The 16,833-nt window shown below is 54.1% G+C and overlaps 1 long non-coding RNA gene across 1 annotated transcript; it reads left to right on the top strand.

Moving 5' to 3' along the window:
- The first annotated feature begins 12,079 nt into the window (after positions 1 to 12,079).
- LOC105750965 lies at positions 12,080 to 16,366 on the top strand. Its single transcript, XR_001121320.3, has 3 exons — positions 12,080 to 12,604; positions 13,922 to 14,082; positions 14,682 to 16,366. It is a non-coding gene; the product is annotated as an uncharacterized LOC105750965 (long non-coding RNA).
- The last annotated feature ends 467 nt before the right edge of the window (positions 16,367 to 16,833 follow it).

The raw sequence follows: 16,833 nt of genomic DNA, 5'->3' as shown, positions 1-16,833 counted from the left end.
CAGGACAGAGCACTAGAAGGGAGCAGAACCCTTGGCCCAGAGGGAGAGGGACAGGGGAGACAGCTGGCACCCACGGAGGGACGCAGAAAAGGGAAAGAGCCAGTGCCAGAGAAATGCATGCTAAAAACCCTCATGCCCACCCCCGGATGTATAAACACACGGCCCCCACGCCAGCGAATCTACCTGGTCCTGTTAGAGATGAGGAAACTGAAGGCAGAGGGGGAGGGCCCTGACAGCTAATGAGGAGGTGCCAGGCCCAGGGGGCAGTCAGCCCAGCCTGGCCGGTATTGTGGCCGGGGGCAAAGCCTGTGGCCTGGCCAATGTGGTAGAGAGAACGGCTTGGGAACGATCCCGGCTGAGCCCCCAGGTGCCGGCCCCATGCAGATTGGAGACCTCTCACCTTGCTGGGCTGCCCTGTCCCTCCCTGTCGACACCTGGCGCCTTGGGTCCCTCCCAGCTCCCACAGTCCAGTGTCACAGAGCCCCTGACAAGCCCCGTGAGGAAGGGAGTCAAAAGTCTCGTTGAACGAAGACTGTGGTTCAGGGAGGGCAGAGATTGGCCTCTGCACAGCTTGTCTGGGCCAGAGCCAGAGCTTAAATCCAGAGTCCTCCCAGGCCCAAATGTAGCCTTCTTTCCAACACTCAGCAGTGCAGGGTACATGCCCACCCCCAGAGCCAGTCAGAGCTCTTTCTCACCTGCCCCTCCCAGTCTTCTTACAGCTCCAACCCCTCTTCTTTACCCCATGCACTTTTTGGTCCAGCCTTCTGGCTGTCCCGGAAGCTCTGGGCATTCTCCCTAGCCACCCCCTAGCCCGGAAGGCTCAGACCACCCCTCAGACCACTGGCGCCTCCCCCCTCTCTTTCAAGGTGCAGCTAAAATCCAGCTTTTCCTGGCTCCCCTTAATTCTAGCACCTGCCCCCCACTGATTATCTCCAACGAATCCTGGCCGGAGTTTGTTTGGACACAATTGTTTACGGTTCATCTCATCCATTAGACTGTGATTTCCCAAGAGCTGGGACTTTACCCGCCTTTATATCCCCAGCTCCTGGTCCGTGGTTCTAACAAATGTTTATTCACACACACACTCAGGAGACACAAAATCAGAGGGAGAAAAAGGAGAAAGAATCACACACACAAATAGACATTTGAAAAGAGAACAGTGTGTGTGCGTGTGTGTGTGTGTGTGTGTGTGTGTGTGACAAAATATCCAACACAGAGACAGAGCTGACAAAAAGGAAAAGAAGGGAATAGAGATGGAGAGATAAAGCCAGAGAGGGAGGAAGAGAAAGAGGGAAAGAAAGAGAAGAAGCAATCCCACTAAGATGGCAGCACATAGAAAAATGAGAATTGAGATGTACACAAGAACCCTGGAAGACTGGACGGGTCTCAGAAGGAAAAAGGCGTAGGACGATCCACGAAGTACCAGAGAGAAGGCGGCACAGGTCCTGGCCCTTACAAATTCGGGCAAATGTCAGCCCACCCTCCCAGCCAGGAAGAACAGCCCTGTCTGGTCCAGCTGGTGGGGGTGGCGCAGGGCAGAAAGAAATGGCAAGTCCCGGAAAATCTGGCCCACTGTCTCCACAATCCAGGTGCTGATGGGTTGGAAATCTTTCAGACCCGAAGCCAAGCTAGAACTATGGAACCCGCCCCCCCAAGGAAAGGCTGGAAGGTGTCCCCAACATTCCTGGGCTGACCTCAAATGTCAGTTCAGAGAACAAGATGCAGGACTTTAAAAAAATATCCGTACACCATGTTCACTGCTTTTTTCTGGGGTTGGTTTTTTTTTTTTTTCTTTCCTGTGGTTTTTCCCCCCTTTTGTTCTGATTTTTCCCTCAACATGATTTATAAAGAAATGTGTATTTTAAAGTTAATATATTACCCTGGCATGGGTTCTGGCAATAAAAAGTTATTAAATAAATTAATAGAGTTAATATACATGTATAACCAGAAAAAATAAATAAAAGCTAAAAAATAATTTAAAAAATAAAAATATCCACTCAGGCCTTTAGGAACTTGAAGCAACAAACCAGACCCCTGACCTCAACCTAACATCAAAGATGATCATAATTATTACGTTATCATTATCATCATCCCTTACATATCGATGTGCCGTCTACGCAGCGCTTTCTGCCTGATGACACCAGAAAATAAACAGTGCGAGTTGTTTTCATTTTGATAGAAAACCTCAGCCCAAGAGAGGTTTGCCAACAGCCCAGGGCCACACGGCTAGTGTAGGGAGAGTCAGGATTTGAATCCTCTTTTTCTGAGATCATGCCCAAGGCTTAAGTTTCACAGTCAGCCTCCAGGTTCCCCCTGGACCCCAGCAGGCAAGTACAGGAAAATGCCCAAAGCCAGGGATCTGAGGAATTCCCACTGTGGGGGAGTCGGCCCCCTGCCCAGCTGGTGGGATCCAGTTAGCACATTTTCCACAAGGGCCCGATTCAAATTGCAGCTCGACCACCCACCACTTGTGGAAGGCAGCCACGGGCAGCCACAGGACTGCGGGGCCACCTTGCTGGGATTCAGTTTCCAAATCTGTAAAATAGTATCAACAGCTAGGGGGTACCACAGTGCCTATAGCACCTTACCTGGAATCAGGCTCACTCAACTTCCCAAGTTCAAATCTGACCTCAGACACCTACTAGCTGTGTGACCCTGGGCAAGTCACTTAACTGTGTGCCTCAGTTTCCCCACCAGTAAAATAGTATATTAGAGCCAGATGTCATTTAAGGTTCCTTCCAGCTTGATTTTCAATCTAAGGTCCAGCCCAGTACCAGATGTGATGGCCATGGGATGAGGTGAAGGCCACAGAGCATTCACCTTTGCGCCAAGTCCTTAGAGAAACAATCCCCAAGGAGAGAAAGGATGCTTAATCCCGGGCTAAGGAGATAAGAACACTTTTGAGGTCATATGACCCTACAAGGGGATTCATACCCTGGACTCCTTCAGACAGAACGAGAGCTTCCCCAGGCAGAGACTGACAATTTTGCCTTTGGATTCCCAGTATCTGGCAGATCTGCCACGAGGGAGGAGCTTGTTGATTGAATACTTGGTGATTGAAAGACCGATTGCTGGCAGGCATTCTACAGGTATGACAACTTTCCCTTTGGAGAAAGCATCATCCACATGGAGATGCCTGGCTGTGTTTTTCCAGTTTACAATGGTAGGAGGATCTGACAAGCCTCCAAGCCAAAGGAGGTCGGTGTCCTGGTGAGCCGCCAAGAAGGAGAGCCAATGCTCGCAGTGGGGGAGGAAAACCAGGGGTCTGATCCAAGAAAAGGCCCTCACCACCACTGCGACAGGAAGGTGGAGGGCAGGGAACTGCCAGGGCTTTAGGAGATCCCACTCGGAGGCTAAGATGGCAGATTTAAATGAGAAGGGGCCTTCCGAGATCACTTGTACAGCTGAGGAACCTCAACCTAGAGAAGGGAAGGGGCCAAGGCAAGTCATACGGCTGCTAAGTGCCCAGACTGGCATTTATGAACTGTCCACAAAGTCTTCCTGTTTCCACACTCATAAAGACTCCATACCTTCACGTGGGCATAAAGCACATGCATTTTCCCATGGGCATCCATTCCTCCCATAGGGCACCTTCCTCCCCGACATCTATGCCCATTCTTAATGACTGTTTTAATGGCCACCTTCTGCCAAGTAGCCCCCAGCTTGTGTAGCAAATCTCAGTGCCAGAAATGACTGTAACCTGCTCTGTGCCACTCACTAGGCCTGGGGGTACTGATTCAGCAGTTACTTTCTGCTCAAAGGCTTGGGATGAAAGCCTGGTTCCCCTTCTTGGCCAAGCGTCTCCCCCTTCCCTCGTGTGCCAGCTTGGTCCCCCTCGGCCTGGTTCCCACTCTTGGCTAAAGCGTCTCCCCCTCCCCTCGTGTCCCTGCCAGCTTGGTCACCCACGGCCTGGCTACGCGTCTACCAGCTTTTCCCTTGCTGCTGAGAGCCACCATTCTGGTTCCCCTCCTTCCCTGCCCTAGGGGACTGAAACAACCGGACCTGCCCACAGCTCGCACTGGGGAGGAAGTTTTCCACCCTCCCAGCCTTGCTGGGTTTTCCCCCTTCCCTTTCCTCCCCACAGGCCTTCCCAGGCAGCTCGCTCCACACCTGCCTCCCCGGCGGTCACCCCGACCAGCTAGCGGGCTCCACCTCCCTCCCCCCCCTCCCGCTGCTCTGCTCCCTAGCCTCTCACTTCCCCCGTGGCTCCCTGTGAGAAGGCCCTGGCAGCAGGAGAGCAGACATTCCCCTTGCTGCCTCTCTGGGACAGGAGTCTCACCCCTTTCACAGCTTCACTACTGAACCTTTGCCAGCGGAAATTCTCCAACATGGCATTTTTAGAGCACCGTTGCCTTCAGGACCTGCGGCTCCTCAGTGACAAGGACGCTCTAAAACTGAACTTTCTGTCGGGTTCCCCAAGACCCTGCACTTGCCCCAAGTCCGGGCCTTCTGTGCCAAGTGCTGGCCCAGCGGCGGCCCCAAACTTCCCGGGGCCCAGCTGGAAGGGCCCTGACCAGAGAGAGGCCCCTTAGACTTCTAGGCCAGGACACAGCGCCTCCCCCAAGCTCCTCCATGAGGATCAGCTGGCGCACTTCCCCTTCCCTAGATCCTCCTCTCCAGCCCCTGGGGACCCGGCAGGACGCCCGCCCCACCGGCCCCTGTGCACAGCACGCCTTGGCACACGGGCCTCCTTCTAGGCTCACCTCCCCTGGAGGGGCCACACGGGCAGCCCGTGGCTGACCAGCACAAAGTGCAAGGACACACACACTTGCTTCCCACCCAGGACGGGTGACTCATCCCCTGCTACATGGTAACACACTACACAGGGAGCAACAGTTACACAGAACCAGATACTGAGTAACAGCCGGACACAGACTCACAGATACAAAGTAGCCATTTGGCTGGGCCCAGCCCCTCCCTCTTGGGTAGACTGACAGCTGAGCACCCAATGGGAGGCCAGCAAGTCTCCCTTCTGTAAACCGGGAGCACTAGAATCATCCATCTGCAAGTTCCCTCCCATCTCCTACATCCCATGTTCTATGTTCTACATTCTAAGCTGCAGCTCTGATAAACCATGTTCTAAATCACTGATGTTCTTCAGAAGTTCCTTCTTACTTCCTGTGTTCTAAGACTGACATTCATTGCTCTTTCTAAGCTCCCTCCCAGCTCTGACATTCCATGTTCTAAGGCTCCGACGGTTCATGTTCTAGAGCAGAAGCTTCCTCGCACTTCTTGCGTTCTAAGCCACTGACATTCGTTCTACATTCTGTTCTCTCCCGGCTGTGATAGGAGACATACACACTTTTGGTTTTTAATTTTGTTCAACTTTTTAATCACCTTGATTTATAAATCTGGAACTCCCCCTCCCTCCCCTAGGGAGCCATTCCTTATGAGAATAAAGGGGTCTGTCAATAAAAAGTTATTTAAAAAATAAAAAAGAATAAAAATAATAATAAAAAAAGAATAAAGGGGGAGGAGGGAGCGGAATGATTCGCCAAAACCAACCAACACCTACCCACATCTAAGAGCATGTGTAATATTGGGCACCTGTTGTCCCCCACCTCGGCAAAAAAAGAAGGGAAGAGCATGTTTCCCTACATTCCCTATCCTGAGCCTGCCATTCCACGTTCTGTGTTCTAGGCTCCCTGCCGTCCCCACGTTCGGTGACGTACATCCTTCCGACGGGCCGAGGCCAGCCCGCTATCCCGTGGTTCCCGAGTCCGATGGGTTCCCCGCCGTCCCCCATCCCTCACAGTCCCTGCCGCTCGCCCACCCCGTGGCTGGCTGAGCACGTCCTCAGCCTCCCGCAAGGAGGCACGCCCAGCCTCTGGCTGCAGCCTCATGCACAGCAGTCGAAAGCTGCACAACAAACATGATACCCACATGCCCCCCTCCCCCGTAAAGAAGGAGCTGGGGGGGGAGGCTCAGAGCCGCTTTTGCCCCGGCCGCTGGTCCCCGCCCCGGCTTCCTGCCCCCACCTGCCACCTCCCGTGTCCAGGCCAGGGTTCACATAACCAGCATTCTCCCAGCGAGAGGAAGGGGAAGCCAAGGGGAGGGAGGACGCCACAAGGTTTGAATGAATCAGCCCAGGAGATCCCATCTGAGTCCCACTGGGGCTTCTCTGGGTCCCTGAGGCGGCTCCCATGGCCGGGGAGGGTGAGAGCCACGCCCAGCACCCGCACCCCCTCCGCCCCCACAGCCGCACTCCAACCACCCCAACCAGCTCCTCCGGCTCAGGGTGGGGCCCTCCCTCTGCCAACTTTGGCCATTTCAGAGCTGGGCCGTGGGGACCCATCTGTTACCGCCGGGCACCCGCATCCCCTGCCCTGCTGCTGACAAACCCTCCGCTCCCCACCAAGGCCACCCCTGGGCTCGGTTCTCAACGCCCCAGGGCCCCACTGCCGGCTTCTCTCCCGCCCCCGCGCCCGCAATCGTCCCATGCACCCCCAAACTCCTCCGAACATTCAGCTCTATGGGAAGGGCCCAAGACCGCGTCAGGCCTTCCCAACTTCACAGGGAGGTGGGCCCTTATCTTCTCACCCCGCTCATCCTCCTGCCAGCCGTGACCTCCATCCACCACAGCCTCCCAGAAACAGAGGGAAACTGAGGGGGAGGAAGGAGGAGGAGGAGGAGGAGGAGACCTGCTCCTGATCATGACGTGATCACAAAGTAGAAGGACACTTCAAGCACACAAAACGCTTCATTACTCCCAGGAGGGAAGCGACAGAAATATCACCGAGCCCATTTCCCAAGTGTAAGACGAGGCTCGGAGTTAGGCTGACTTTCCTGTGGGTTACGGTCCTGAGATTCCTGCTCCTTGCACCATCCCACGGACATTCCCAAGTTCTGCGTCCTCCCCCAGCCAGAGCCCCAGTCCCTCCACCTGGTCAATGGTCGCCGTCCCAGTTCCCCTCCCTTCCTCTTTTATTCCACCCATCCACACTGGGTAACCTCTGGGACTCAGTTTTCTCATCTCTAAAATGGTTCGGCTTCAGCTAAATGGCTTCAGAGAGTCCTTCCCAGAACTAGGATTCTAGGGCCCACAATCCCCAGCCATCCCTCCTCAATTTCCCCGAGCTTCCATTTCCTAAATTTCCGGTCAATCAATTCAGCAACAAGTATCCATGAAGGGCCCAGCCCGGAGGATACAAGTATAAGGAACTGAACTCCCTACTAGCAGTCTCTCCCCAGGGGCATGATGGCTGAGCATGGGGGGGGGGGTCCCTCTCTCCACTCTTCAAGGCTCCCCCTAGTTCCACAGGCAGCCGAAGGGATCCGAGGGAGAAGATGGTGCTGAAATGGGAGGAATATCTGAGGATTTAAAAGAGGAGAGGAGCCTGAAGCTGATTTTACAGATGGGTAAACTGAGGCCCAAAGAGGCGCCCCAGGGGGCCAATGTCAGAAAATCCTAAGTAGAAGAAAGAGTCTCTCTGGTGGAATCCCAAGCTCCTTCTCCGGCAGCATCTGCACTTAATTTCAGGCCGGGACTTGGTGCTGTATTCCTCAACCCCACCCCATTGGGGCAGAGGAGAACGGGAAGGAAGCTTCCCCCTCCTGCCCGAGGGGAAGTGAGGGCCACACCCAGTCCCAGCCTCAGGGATCTCCCTCATGGACATTTGAGGTATGGGGGGAGTGCAGGAAGCAAGCAAAGCGAGGGAATGGACCAATCAGGACGTGGAAGGGTTTGGGGGCTAATCTCTTCTCTGAGGGAAAGGGGGGAGTCTTCGCAGTCACATCCCCAGCCCCCGGGCACCCAAGGGATCAGCGCGGAGGCACACACACGCGCACACGCGCGCACACGCACACACAAGCATCCCCAGGGACCCAGCCCGCAGAACCTGCCCCTGCCTCGGACATCCTCCGGGACCCGGACACACCCACCGCCCCGTGCGCCCGGCCGGGAGCCTCGGAGCTCCTCCAGCCCGACCTCAGCGCTCGCTGGGGCCCAGCCAACTTTGCCCCCCCCCCATCCCCTCCACAGACACCTCACCCACGGCCCTCGCGCAGCCCCGCGCCCCGCTCTCTCCCGCCTCCTCGCGCTGCCTTCCTGCCCGCCATGCCCTGGGCTCTGTGCCCCGCCGGGGCTCCCGCCCGGCCCTCTCAGCGCCCTCCCCGCGTGGGGAATCCTTACATAACACGGGTTGCCTTCCAGGGGACGCCACCAACCTCCCCTCCCTGCTCCCCTCCTGCCTCCCCAAAGTTGGGCGGCACGGAGGCGCCCGGAGGGGCTTCTCCTCCCCTCCCCTGTCTCCCTCTTGCCCCACCCCCCCCCCCCTCCCCGTTTTGCCCCCTCTCCTCTCCTCTCCTCCCCGAATTTCTGGTTTGAATTAGTCATTGGCTCCAACCACCGCATTCCTCAGGCTGCTGGCGGGGGGCCAGGGCGTTTGGGGGGGGCGATCACCGCCCCAACGGGTATTGGGGGGAGCGGAGGGAGGGGGACCGCGTCAGCCGCTCCCGGGGACTTGCACCCCAAACGCCCCCCTTTCCGCCCCCGCCAACAATCTCCCCAATATCCTCTCCCCCCCCTTCTCCCCCCCCACACACACCGGGACCTTCAAACCCGCCCCGCTGGAAAGGAATCGCGGGAAATGGGACTTTGGCCCGGGGACCAAAGGGTGAAACAGGGTGGGGCGGCGGCTCCGGGAGGGAGAGGAAAGGGAAAGGGCAGATGCGGGTTGCCCCCACTTCAACCACCAAGTTGGGGATAGGGACCAAAACGGACCCGGGGGGCCAAAGGCCAAAACCTCCCTCAAACTTTTCTCCTAAACCCCCAAAACGGGGCCAAAACCCAAACAAACAAAAAAGCCCCGGGCCCCCAAACAACAAAGGGAGGGGCCGGGCAAAGGGCCCAACAAACCCCAACCAAACCCCCCCTTGGGCAAAACGGGAAAAAAGGGAAAACCTAAAGCCCCAACCCAAAATAACTAAAACAGCTCCCCAACCTACTCCCAAAAAAACCCCCTTCTCGGGCCCCACCCCCAAATTAACCCCACAACCACAGCCAGGGTTAAAGCCCCCAATACCTCAAACCCCACCCCACGGCCCCTCCACCACCCCAATCCTCCCCACCCCGGGCTCCCCGCAAAACCCCCCCCTGGGCTCCCCATCCCCTCTGCCCCCTACCAACTCACCCCAGGTCACGGCCACCCCGGCACAAACCCAACAAACCGGGGCTGCCGCCCCCAAACCCAAAAAACTCCCGGCGGGGGTCCCAGGCCGTGGGGTCCCCGCCAAAACTCCTTTTGGCCCCGACCTCTGTCCGGCCGGCCTCTCCCCTTACCCCCGGGGGACGAAACGGGGGCCCCCCGGGGCCCCCCGACTGGGGCCTAAAGGGGAAAATGGGGACGGGGCCCCCGGGAGGGGTTCCCACGGGGAAGGGACCAAAACCCCCCCTTCCCCGGGGGGAACCCACCAAACCTGGCCCTGCGGGCGCTCCCGAGGGAAAAGCCAACACGGGCCCTGAGAAAAGCTGGCGGCTCTTTGGGGACCCCCAGCGCCGCCTGGCACGGACCCCCTCCTCTCCCCCTCCCTTGCCCAGGCTCCCTCCCTGTACGAACCCCTCGAATTTGTCCTGTGCGGGCCTTCGTTTCCAAGAAATTCCTAATGTGCCTCCCAATAATCCACTCTGAAATCGTAGCAAGAAGCCCTTCTCACAGAAGAGGAAACTGAGTCCTGCAAAAGTTCCGCAGCGCTTGAGAAGTCCGACGGTGAGTCAGAGGCCAAGGGTCACCAAAGCACACAGATTTGGAGCCATTTGGGCACCTGAGAGGCCGGCCAGGCCAGCCCCATTTTATAGATCAGGAAACTGAGTCCCAGAGGTTTTCTTGACCCCACAAGGTTTCCCCCTTTTTCACGACAGAAGCGGAAATCCAGTCCTGTGTCCAATGCCCACCAGCCCTGGCCCCACCTGGGCCCAGCACCCTTCCATTCAGTTCTGCAGAGCTCAATCCCTACTACTAAGTGACAGGTCAAGGAGTGTGTCCAGGTCTCCAACCCTCCCACACACCCCTTGCAGGCACCGGGCATAGAAGGCCAGATAGAAGCCTCGAGGGGCCCCCACTGGGGGGGGGCAGAAATCTCACACCCCTGAGAGGGGGAGCAGAAATCTCCCACCTCTGGGTGGGGCAGAAATCTTCCACCACTGGGGGGGAGGGAGAAATCTCCCACCCCTTTCCTGGCTCCAAGACTGCCTCAGTGTCTCGAGGATTTCCCTGACCTCTCCTCCAATAAAAGACCCTGGGATATCCCTCCCCCCCCCAGAGGAAAGGGACCCCCCCATCTGTCAAATCCCCTGTACCCCTTCAAATACCCCTGCTAAGGCCAGGGCTTCAAGTGGCCCTGCAGACTCCATTTCCCCTTGGAGAGTGTCTGTCCCTGGGCAGGACCCATCCTCCCTCGTCCCTCTCCATCCTCCTTCCCAGGGTCCTCCTCCCCCGGAGGACGCAGAAGCTTCAAGTTTACAACCATTTCCCACAACCCCTGAGAGCGACTTGGGAGTTTTATGAAACATTTAATGATGGCGTTGCCGAGTTCCCTGCAGCAGCAGCAGCAGCAGCCTCCCTGCAGCCCGTCCCCTGCCCTCTCCCCCATTCATCCTTTGTCTTCCGCATCTCCCACCAGAAGCGGGCTCCTCCTCGGGCAGGGTGGGGTACGGTGCCGGCCTTTGGGCCCCGAGGGAGCGAACCTCCCGAATGTTGGGAGGTCCCCAGAGGCGCCGTCCCGGGCCTCCCAAATGGCCAGGAGCGGGTTAGGGCTCAGGGCAGGCTCAAGCCCCTGAAATGACAAACATGTTTACAAGCTAAAAATACCCAGCAGCCAACCATGCCGCTAGCCGCAGCGGTTGTGTCCCAGGTCCAGTTACCGGCACACATTTAGGACAGGGGAGGGGGGAGGGGGGAGGCGGGTGAGGGGAAGGACAGACAGGAAAGGGAACACACTGTCACACACACACACCTACATGTGTGTCTCTATGCCCAGGCTGCAGGCAGGATAACCAGCGTGGCCACAGTGGACAACAAATGGACAGATCCGGGACTCCACCTGAATATGGAAGGATCTAGGGCCAGGGTCAAATGTGACTTCAGAGTCTTACTAGCAGAGTGATCTTGGAAAAGTCACTTGAATCTCTGCCTCAGTTCACTCATCTGTAAAATGGGAGTAATAACAGCACTCATCTTGAAGGGTTGTTGTGAGATCCCAAGGAGACACTGATTGTAAAGCTCTTAGCTGAGGCTGCAACAAAGAAAGCTCTGTGTCCACGTTAGCTATTCTTGTAAAACTGCTCTCCTCCCCCTGAGTTTCTGCTTTGCAGGTGTATCGTACTTTAAGGAAGTTGCCTGAAAATTTAGATTTACCCAAAAGATAAGCTCCACTCCTAGAGAGCAGGGCCCAGCCCTTTTTTTTTTTTCTATTTCCTGCAGAACATGGCCCATGGGAGAGCCTCAGTAAGTCCCTGCTGAGCCCAATGGAAAGGAATGTACCCTGCGGAGCCCCCATCGGAGGAGCACCATGTTCAGTTCCCAGCGGCACATTTTAGGAAGAACATTGATCAGTTGGACCGAGTCCAGAGCAGGGCGACCCAGATGGCAGAGGCCCCCACGAGGACTGGGACGGGGAGGCCTGAGAGCAGCTGACTTGGGGAGATCCAACTCATTGTCTGCCAGTCTTTCATAGGTTTTCATCCAGGAGCTAAGCTCTGCTCTATCTCGGAAGCAGAATTAGGAACCAAAAATGATAAGTCACATTTCTTTATTTCTATCCGGTTTGCAAAGCACTTGATGCCTTCTCTATCCGTTTCCAGGGAGGCCTCCTGGGAGACCAGTTGGAACCCAATGCTGGTTACTAACTTCACAAAAGGACTTTTTTTTCCTTTACAAAATAATAAAGGATTTAAAGGTGGAACAAATCCTACAAATGGGATTTTCAAATGGAAGGAACATCCTCATTCCATCCATTAAAAAATCCTAGGGAAGAGAGGGAGGGGGAAAGTCGGAACAGAAGTGAGTGCAAGGGATAATGTTGTAAAAAAAATTACCCAGACATGGGTTCTGTCAATAAAAAGTTATAATTAAAAAAAAAAGATAACTAGAAAATTAAAAAAAATCCTAGGAGGGGGCACTAAGATGATCCCCATTTTACAGAGGAGGAAACTGTGACCCAAAGAAATTCGATGATTTACTCAGGGTTGAGCAGACCATTAGGCGTCTGAAGTGGGATTCAAGCCCATATTTTGCCTTATTCATTTCTTTATTCCTTGAACCTTGCTAGAGTGTATAGAGGTTGTGTGGGGCAGAGGCTGGTTTGGACTGGATGGAAGGAAAACTCCCTAACATGTAGAGCTCTGCCAGTGAACCTTTGGCCCCAGGGGGTGATGGGCTCCGTCGCTGATGATCTTGCAACAAAGGCTGGGAGACCATTTGTCAGGGGAGTGGTAGAGGGAGTTCTGGATCAGGTAAGGGTCGGAAAATATTCATCGCTAATGGATCCACACGCATTTATTAAGCATCTACTGTGTGCCAGGTACCGAGAACACAGACCAAAGAAAACAGAAAAGCAGCCGGTCTCTATTGGGAAGAGGCTGGGATTCCACCACAGAAGATAACAGGTATACATACACCATGGCCGGCCAATTCCACACAAAATACATATGTGGGATGCCGGGGGGAGGGCGGAGACCCCCGCAGCCAAGGGAGAGATAAAAGGCTTGGAGAAGAAGTTAACACTTAAACTGAATCTTGAGGGAAACCAGGGATTCCACAAGGTCGAGATAAGGAAGCAAGCATTCCAAGCACGAAGGCCGGGAGATCCGGGTGGAGAGGAACAGCAAACAGGCCCCGTTGACGGCCCGTGACAGTGGGGGCCAGGGGAGCCGCACCCAATCCAAGCTCTGTCGCCGTCTAGGCCGAGGCGCTCCCACTGTCCAGTCGCTGCCTCAGTTTCCTCCTCTGTTCCAGCCTCCAAAGTTCCTCCCACCTTCAAATCCTATTCGAAGCAAGGCTTCTCGGTAGAGCAAATAACCTTTTGGAAGGGAATAAGTGGGGTGACAGGAAGGAAGATAGAGGAGAAGGATAAATCGGGTCCCAAATCCACCAGGGAATTTGGAGAAAGCAAGTAGGCTAGGAATGCCCTGAATCCCACAGCTTTCCCAGGACACCTCAGCTGGGCTGATTGATGCACCAAACGTCAGGAAGGCCTCTGCTGAGTAAAGAGAGCTGGCCCTGGGTAAACAGGGAAACTGGGGGTAGCGGGGGCCACCGGGGGGGAGCGGGCTGAGCACAAGGGAAGGAGAAGGCGGAGAGCGACCAGTGTCACGCTCCCCGCAGCCCTCTGTGGGGAGAGGCCAGTCCAGACCCTGCTTATCTCTGCCTCTGTTTATTCTGGCCACCCTGGGGCCTGGCCAAGAGAGGCCAGCTTTTAGAACGGAGCAGGGGTCATTCCCTATGTAACCGAAGCAGGCAAGCTCATGGGGTCTGAGGCTTGAGAGCTGGAAGGGACCGTAGAAGTCAGGAAATTCGGGGCTTCTTTTCAACTTGACTGGGATTCCCCAGAGTCCTTTTACAGTGGTGGGGAGAGAAGGGAAGTGAGCACCAACGTTAGGAGTCAGACAACGTCTTGGGGTTCCTATTCTGCTTTCTGATTTCTCCCCAGGGTGGGAGGTGAAAAAACCAAGACTAAAGGGTATAACGAGCCAGGATGGTGGGATGGTGGGCTGGGGGGGAGTAAAGATGGGGCAGGCAAGGTCTTCAGAGTTTCCCTCTCATCCAACCCCTTCTCTCCCAAATGAGAAAACTGCGGCCCATGGGGGATGGATGGAACCATAGAGAGACAGGAGCAGAGGCCTGCAGAGAGACCCCAGCTCTGTGTGGCCTTGGGCAAGTGACTTCCTGCATCTGGCTCACCTCCTTTTCCTCCCCTGTGCCAGGATGGGGCAAGACTGGATAGCCGGTCTCTAGCGTCACCTCCAGTGGGACTCAGGATTAAGCTGGGGATCCTTCGGCCTGCAGGAGAACAGCCTTCCCGAAGCAGCTGGCGCACCCCAGCCTAAGAATTGGGGGCTTTTTAAGGATCTTGCTTTTTCTTGAGGTGGGCAGAGTTCGGGGGGGGGAGGAAGAGAAGGACCTTCTGGTCTTGTCATTATGGGAGGGCTCCCCAAGGAAGAGGTGGTGAGAAATGGCCCCCAAACGTTCAGCTCAGAACTTCTCCATCTCCGTTGCTTGGCTGCAAATCAGGGCTGCTTCCCCCCTCCTCCAGCAGCTAAGAATGAATGGAGGAGGACTCGGCTAGAGAGAAGGAACCTACTGAGTGATGTTCCAGAGGGTTGGAAATCTACCCCAGTCCTAGTCCCTAAACACACACACACACACACACACACACGTGTGTGTGTGTCACAAAACACATGTGTACATAGAGATATACACATATGTTTGTGTGTGAATGAAATACACGTGTGTGAGCATACATATATGTACATGTGTGCATGCACATAGAACACAATCTACATTTACACAAACGTCTGTGTACATGTACTTGTTGTGTATGTGTACATGTACACACATTGTACATGTCTGTAAAGATACACGTGTGTGCATGTACACGTGTGCACAAAAACACACACACACATACCTGAGCACATAGAAATGGACAGGACCTCAGGGATCTAACCCAACTGTCTCATTTCCTAGAGACCGAGACCAGAGGCGGGGTGATGTCCCAAGTATCCCGGGCTTAAGCTTCAGAGGCAGATAAAGCAGGTTCTCTAAGGGCGAAGCTGGTGGGACATCCCGTTCAGCAGCCTATCTGTTGTCTTTCAGAGGGTCCGACTCCCACCAGACGTTGAAGTCCTTGGGATCAGGGACTGCCTTTGGTCACTCTTTGTAGCTCCACTGCCTAGCACAGTGGCTGGCACATAGTAGGAACTTAATAAATGTTGCTGACTGACTTAACTGACTTTATTTTTAAGAGCTTTCAGATGGGCAGGTGTGGATGTTCACTTTTAAGGAGATTCAGAATCTGAATGTGTCTTGGCTAACTGCGTGACTTTAGGCCAAAACACTTAACATCCCCGGGACTCAGTTTCCCCATCCAAAAAAATGGGGCTGATAATACTTGCACTACTTAATTTGCAGAGTTGAAGGAAATTTTTTTATGTCTGAAGGCATGATGAAAGCTCACCTCAATTATTATAATTATAAGCATTCCTCCACCAATGTTCTCTGATGCATCTTGGGGAAGTGGAGGGGATCCTGAGCTCCCAAAAGCCATGACGATGGAAGCCAAGCTCCGGCAGGCCCAGCTACGGATGTCGGTCATTCAAGAACGGCCTCACAAAGATCACAGAGTTATAGAGAGAGTAGGGGTCTGTTCCACGAAATCTAAAGTTATAATCATGATTAACCCTGCTCCCATCCCCGCCTACTTCCAGTCTGTGGCTAACAGGTGCAGCTTCTGGAAGGCTGCCCCACCCTCCAGGTCCTTCCTCTCTTCTAGACCTTCCAACCTTCCCAGCCTCCTCAAAGTCCCTCTGAGACCCACGGCTCCAGAAGAACAGAAAAATCATTTTTGTCAACAGGAACTTGACTTTGGAAGCTGGTCTGAAAAAGAGGTGGGGGTTGTCTCCACCATCTCAAGATGAGCCCAGCTGTAGGTGCTGTGCCAACCGCCAAAAGCTCATGTGATGTCAAGACTCTGAAGAGCACCAGAGTGGGATGACTACGATGAGGTGGATGGAAAGTACAGCAACCACAAAAAAATCAAAGAGGAATGTTTCAAAATGACCAAGGACAAGCTTGGCAGCCCCAAAAAGGCTTCCACCACACGTTGGCAGAGCTAGGGGAGGGTGCCATGGGTGGAGAGCTGTAAATCTATTGTCAGCTTTTTTTTTTTTCAATATATTCATCAGTTTTGCTGATTTTTCCCCCTCTTTTTTTTTTTAATCATCGTTATAAGGGACGAGGACCCTGGGAGGGGGGAAGAATATGGAGATGAATTGAAATGATATATTGAGAAGACAAATAAAAGTATATTTCAAACAAAAGGAATGAGTGTGATATAATAAAGAGGGTTCAGGAATAGGGAGGTTCCAGTCCTTTGTCATGTCCTCCAATCTGGCTGGACCACACCTGAAGGGTATCCCCTGTCAGGTCTGGGGTATCACAGAGATTCCGCTGGAGATTGGCCAAGACCAAGATGGGGAATAGCCTTGAGTCAAGATCATGTGAAGAGAATTAAAGGAACTGGGGATGTCTAGCCCAAGGAAGAAAAGATGGTGGGATGTGAGAGCTATGTTTGAAGGTTTCTAACCATGAGAACCTTCTGGAAATGGAATGGATAGAAAGGCCTGGAAAGATTTACATGAACTGATACTGAGCGAAACAAGCAGAACCGGGAATACAGACTACACAATAATAGCAAGAACGTGCGATGATCAACTATGAAAGGCTTGGCTCTTGTCTCAGTGTCCACTGATCCAAGGCAATTGGACAGACTTTAGACAGAAAACGCCATCTGCCCCCAGAGAAAGAACCAAGGAGACTGAATGGAAATCAACACGTGCTAGGTTCACTTCTTTTTTTCTTTTATTTTTTTTAATCTCTCCCATGATTTTTCCCTTTTACTCCGATTTTTCCCTCCTATAAAATAATGTATATTAAAAATAAATACATTTACTAGGGAAAAAAAGGAAGTGGAAGGGGCTGCCTGGGCAGTAGTGGGCTCCTCCTCGTCTGAGCTCAAGTGGAGTCTGCAGGACCACTTGGCATCCAGTTTATATTATGTAGTGGGATTCTTAAGCGTGAATTAAATTGAATGAGTGATGTTTTTCCTTCCAGTTCTCAA

The sequence above is a fragment of the Sarcophilus harrisii genome, chromosome 6 (assembly GCF_902635505.1).
Source record: "Sarcophilus harrisii chromosome 6, mSarHar1.11, whole genome shotgun sequence".
In the NCBI taxonomy this organism is placed as follows: domain Eukaryota; kingdom Metazoa; phylum Chordata; class Mammalia; order Dasyuromorphia; family Dasyuridae; genus Sarcophilus; species Sarcophilus harrisii.
The sequence above is the reverse complement of the archived record's forward strand: the minus strand, read 5'-3'. Positions and strand labels throughout refer to the sequence as shown.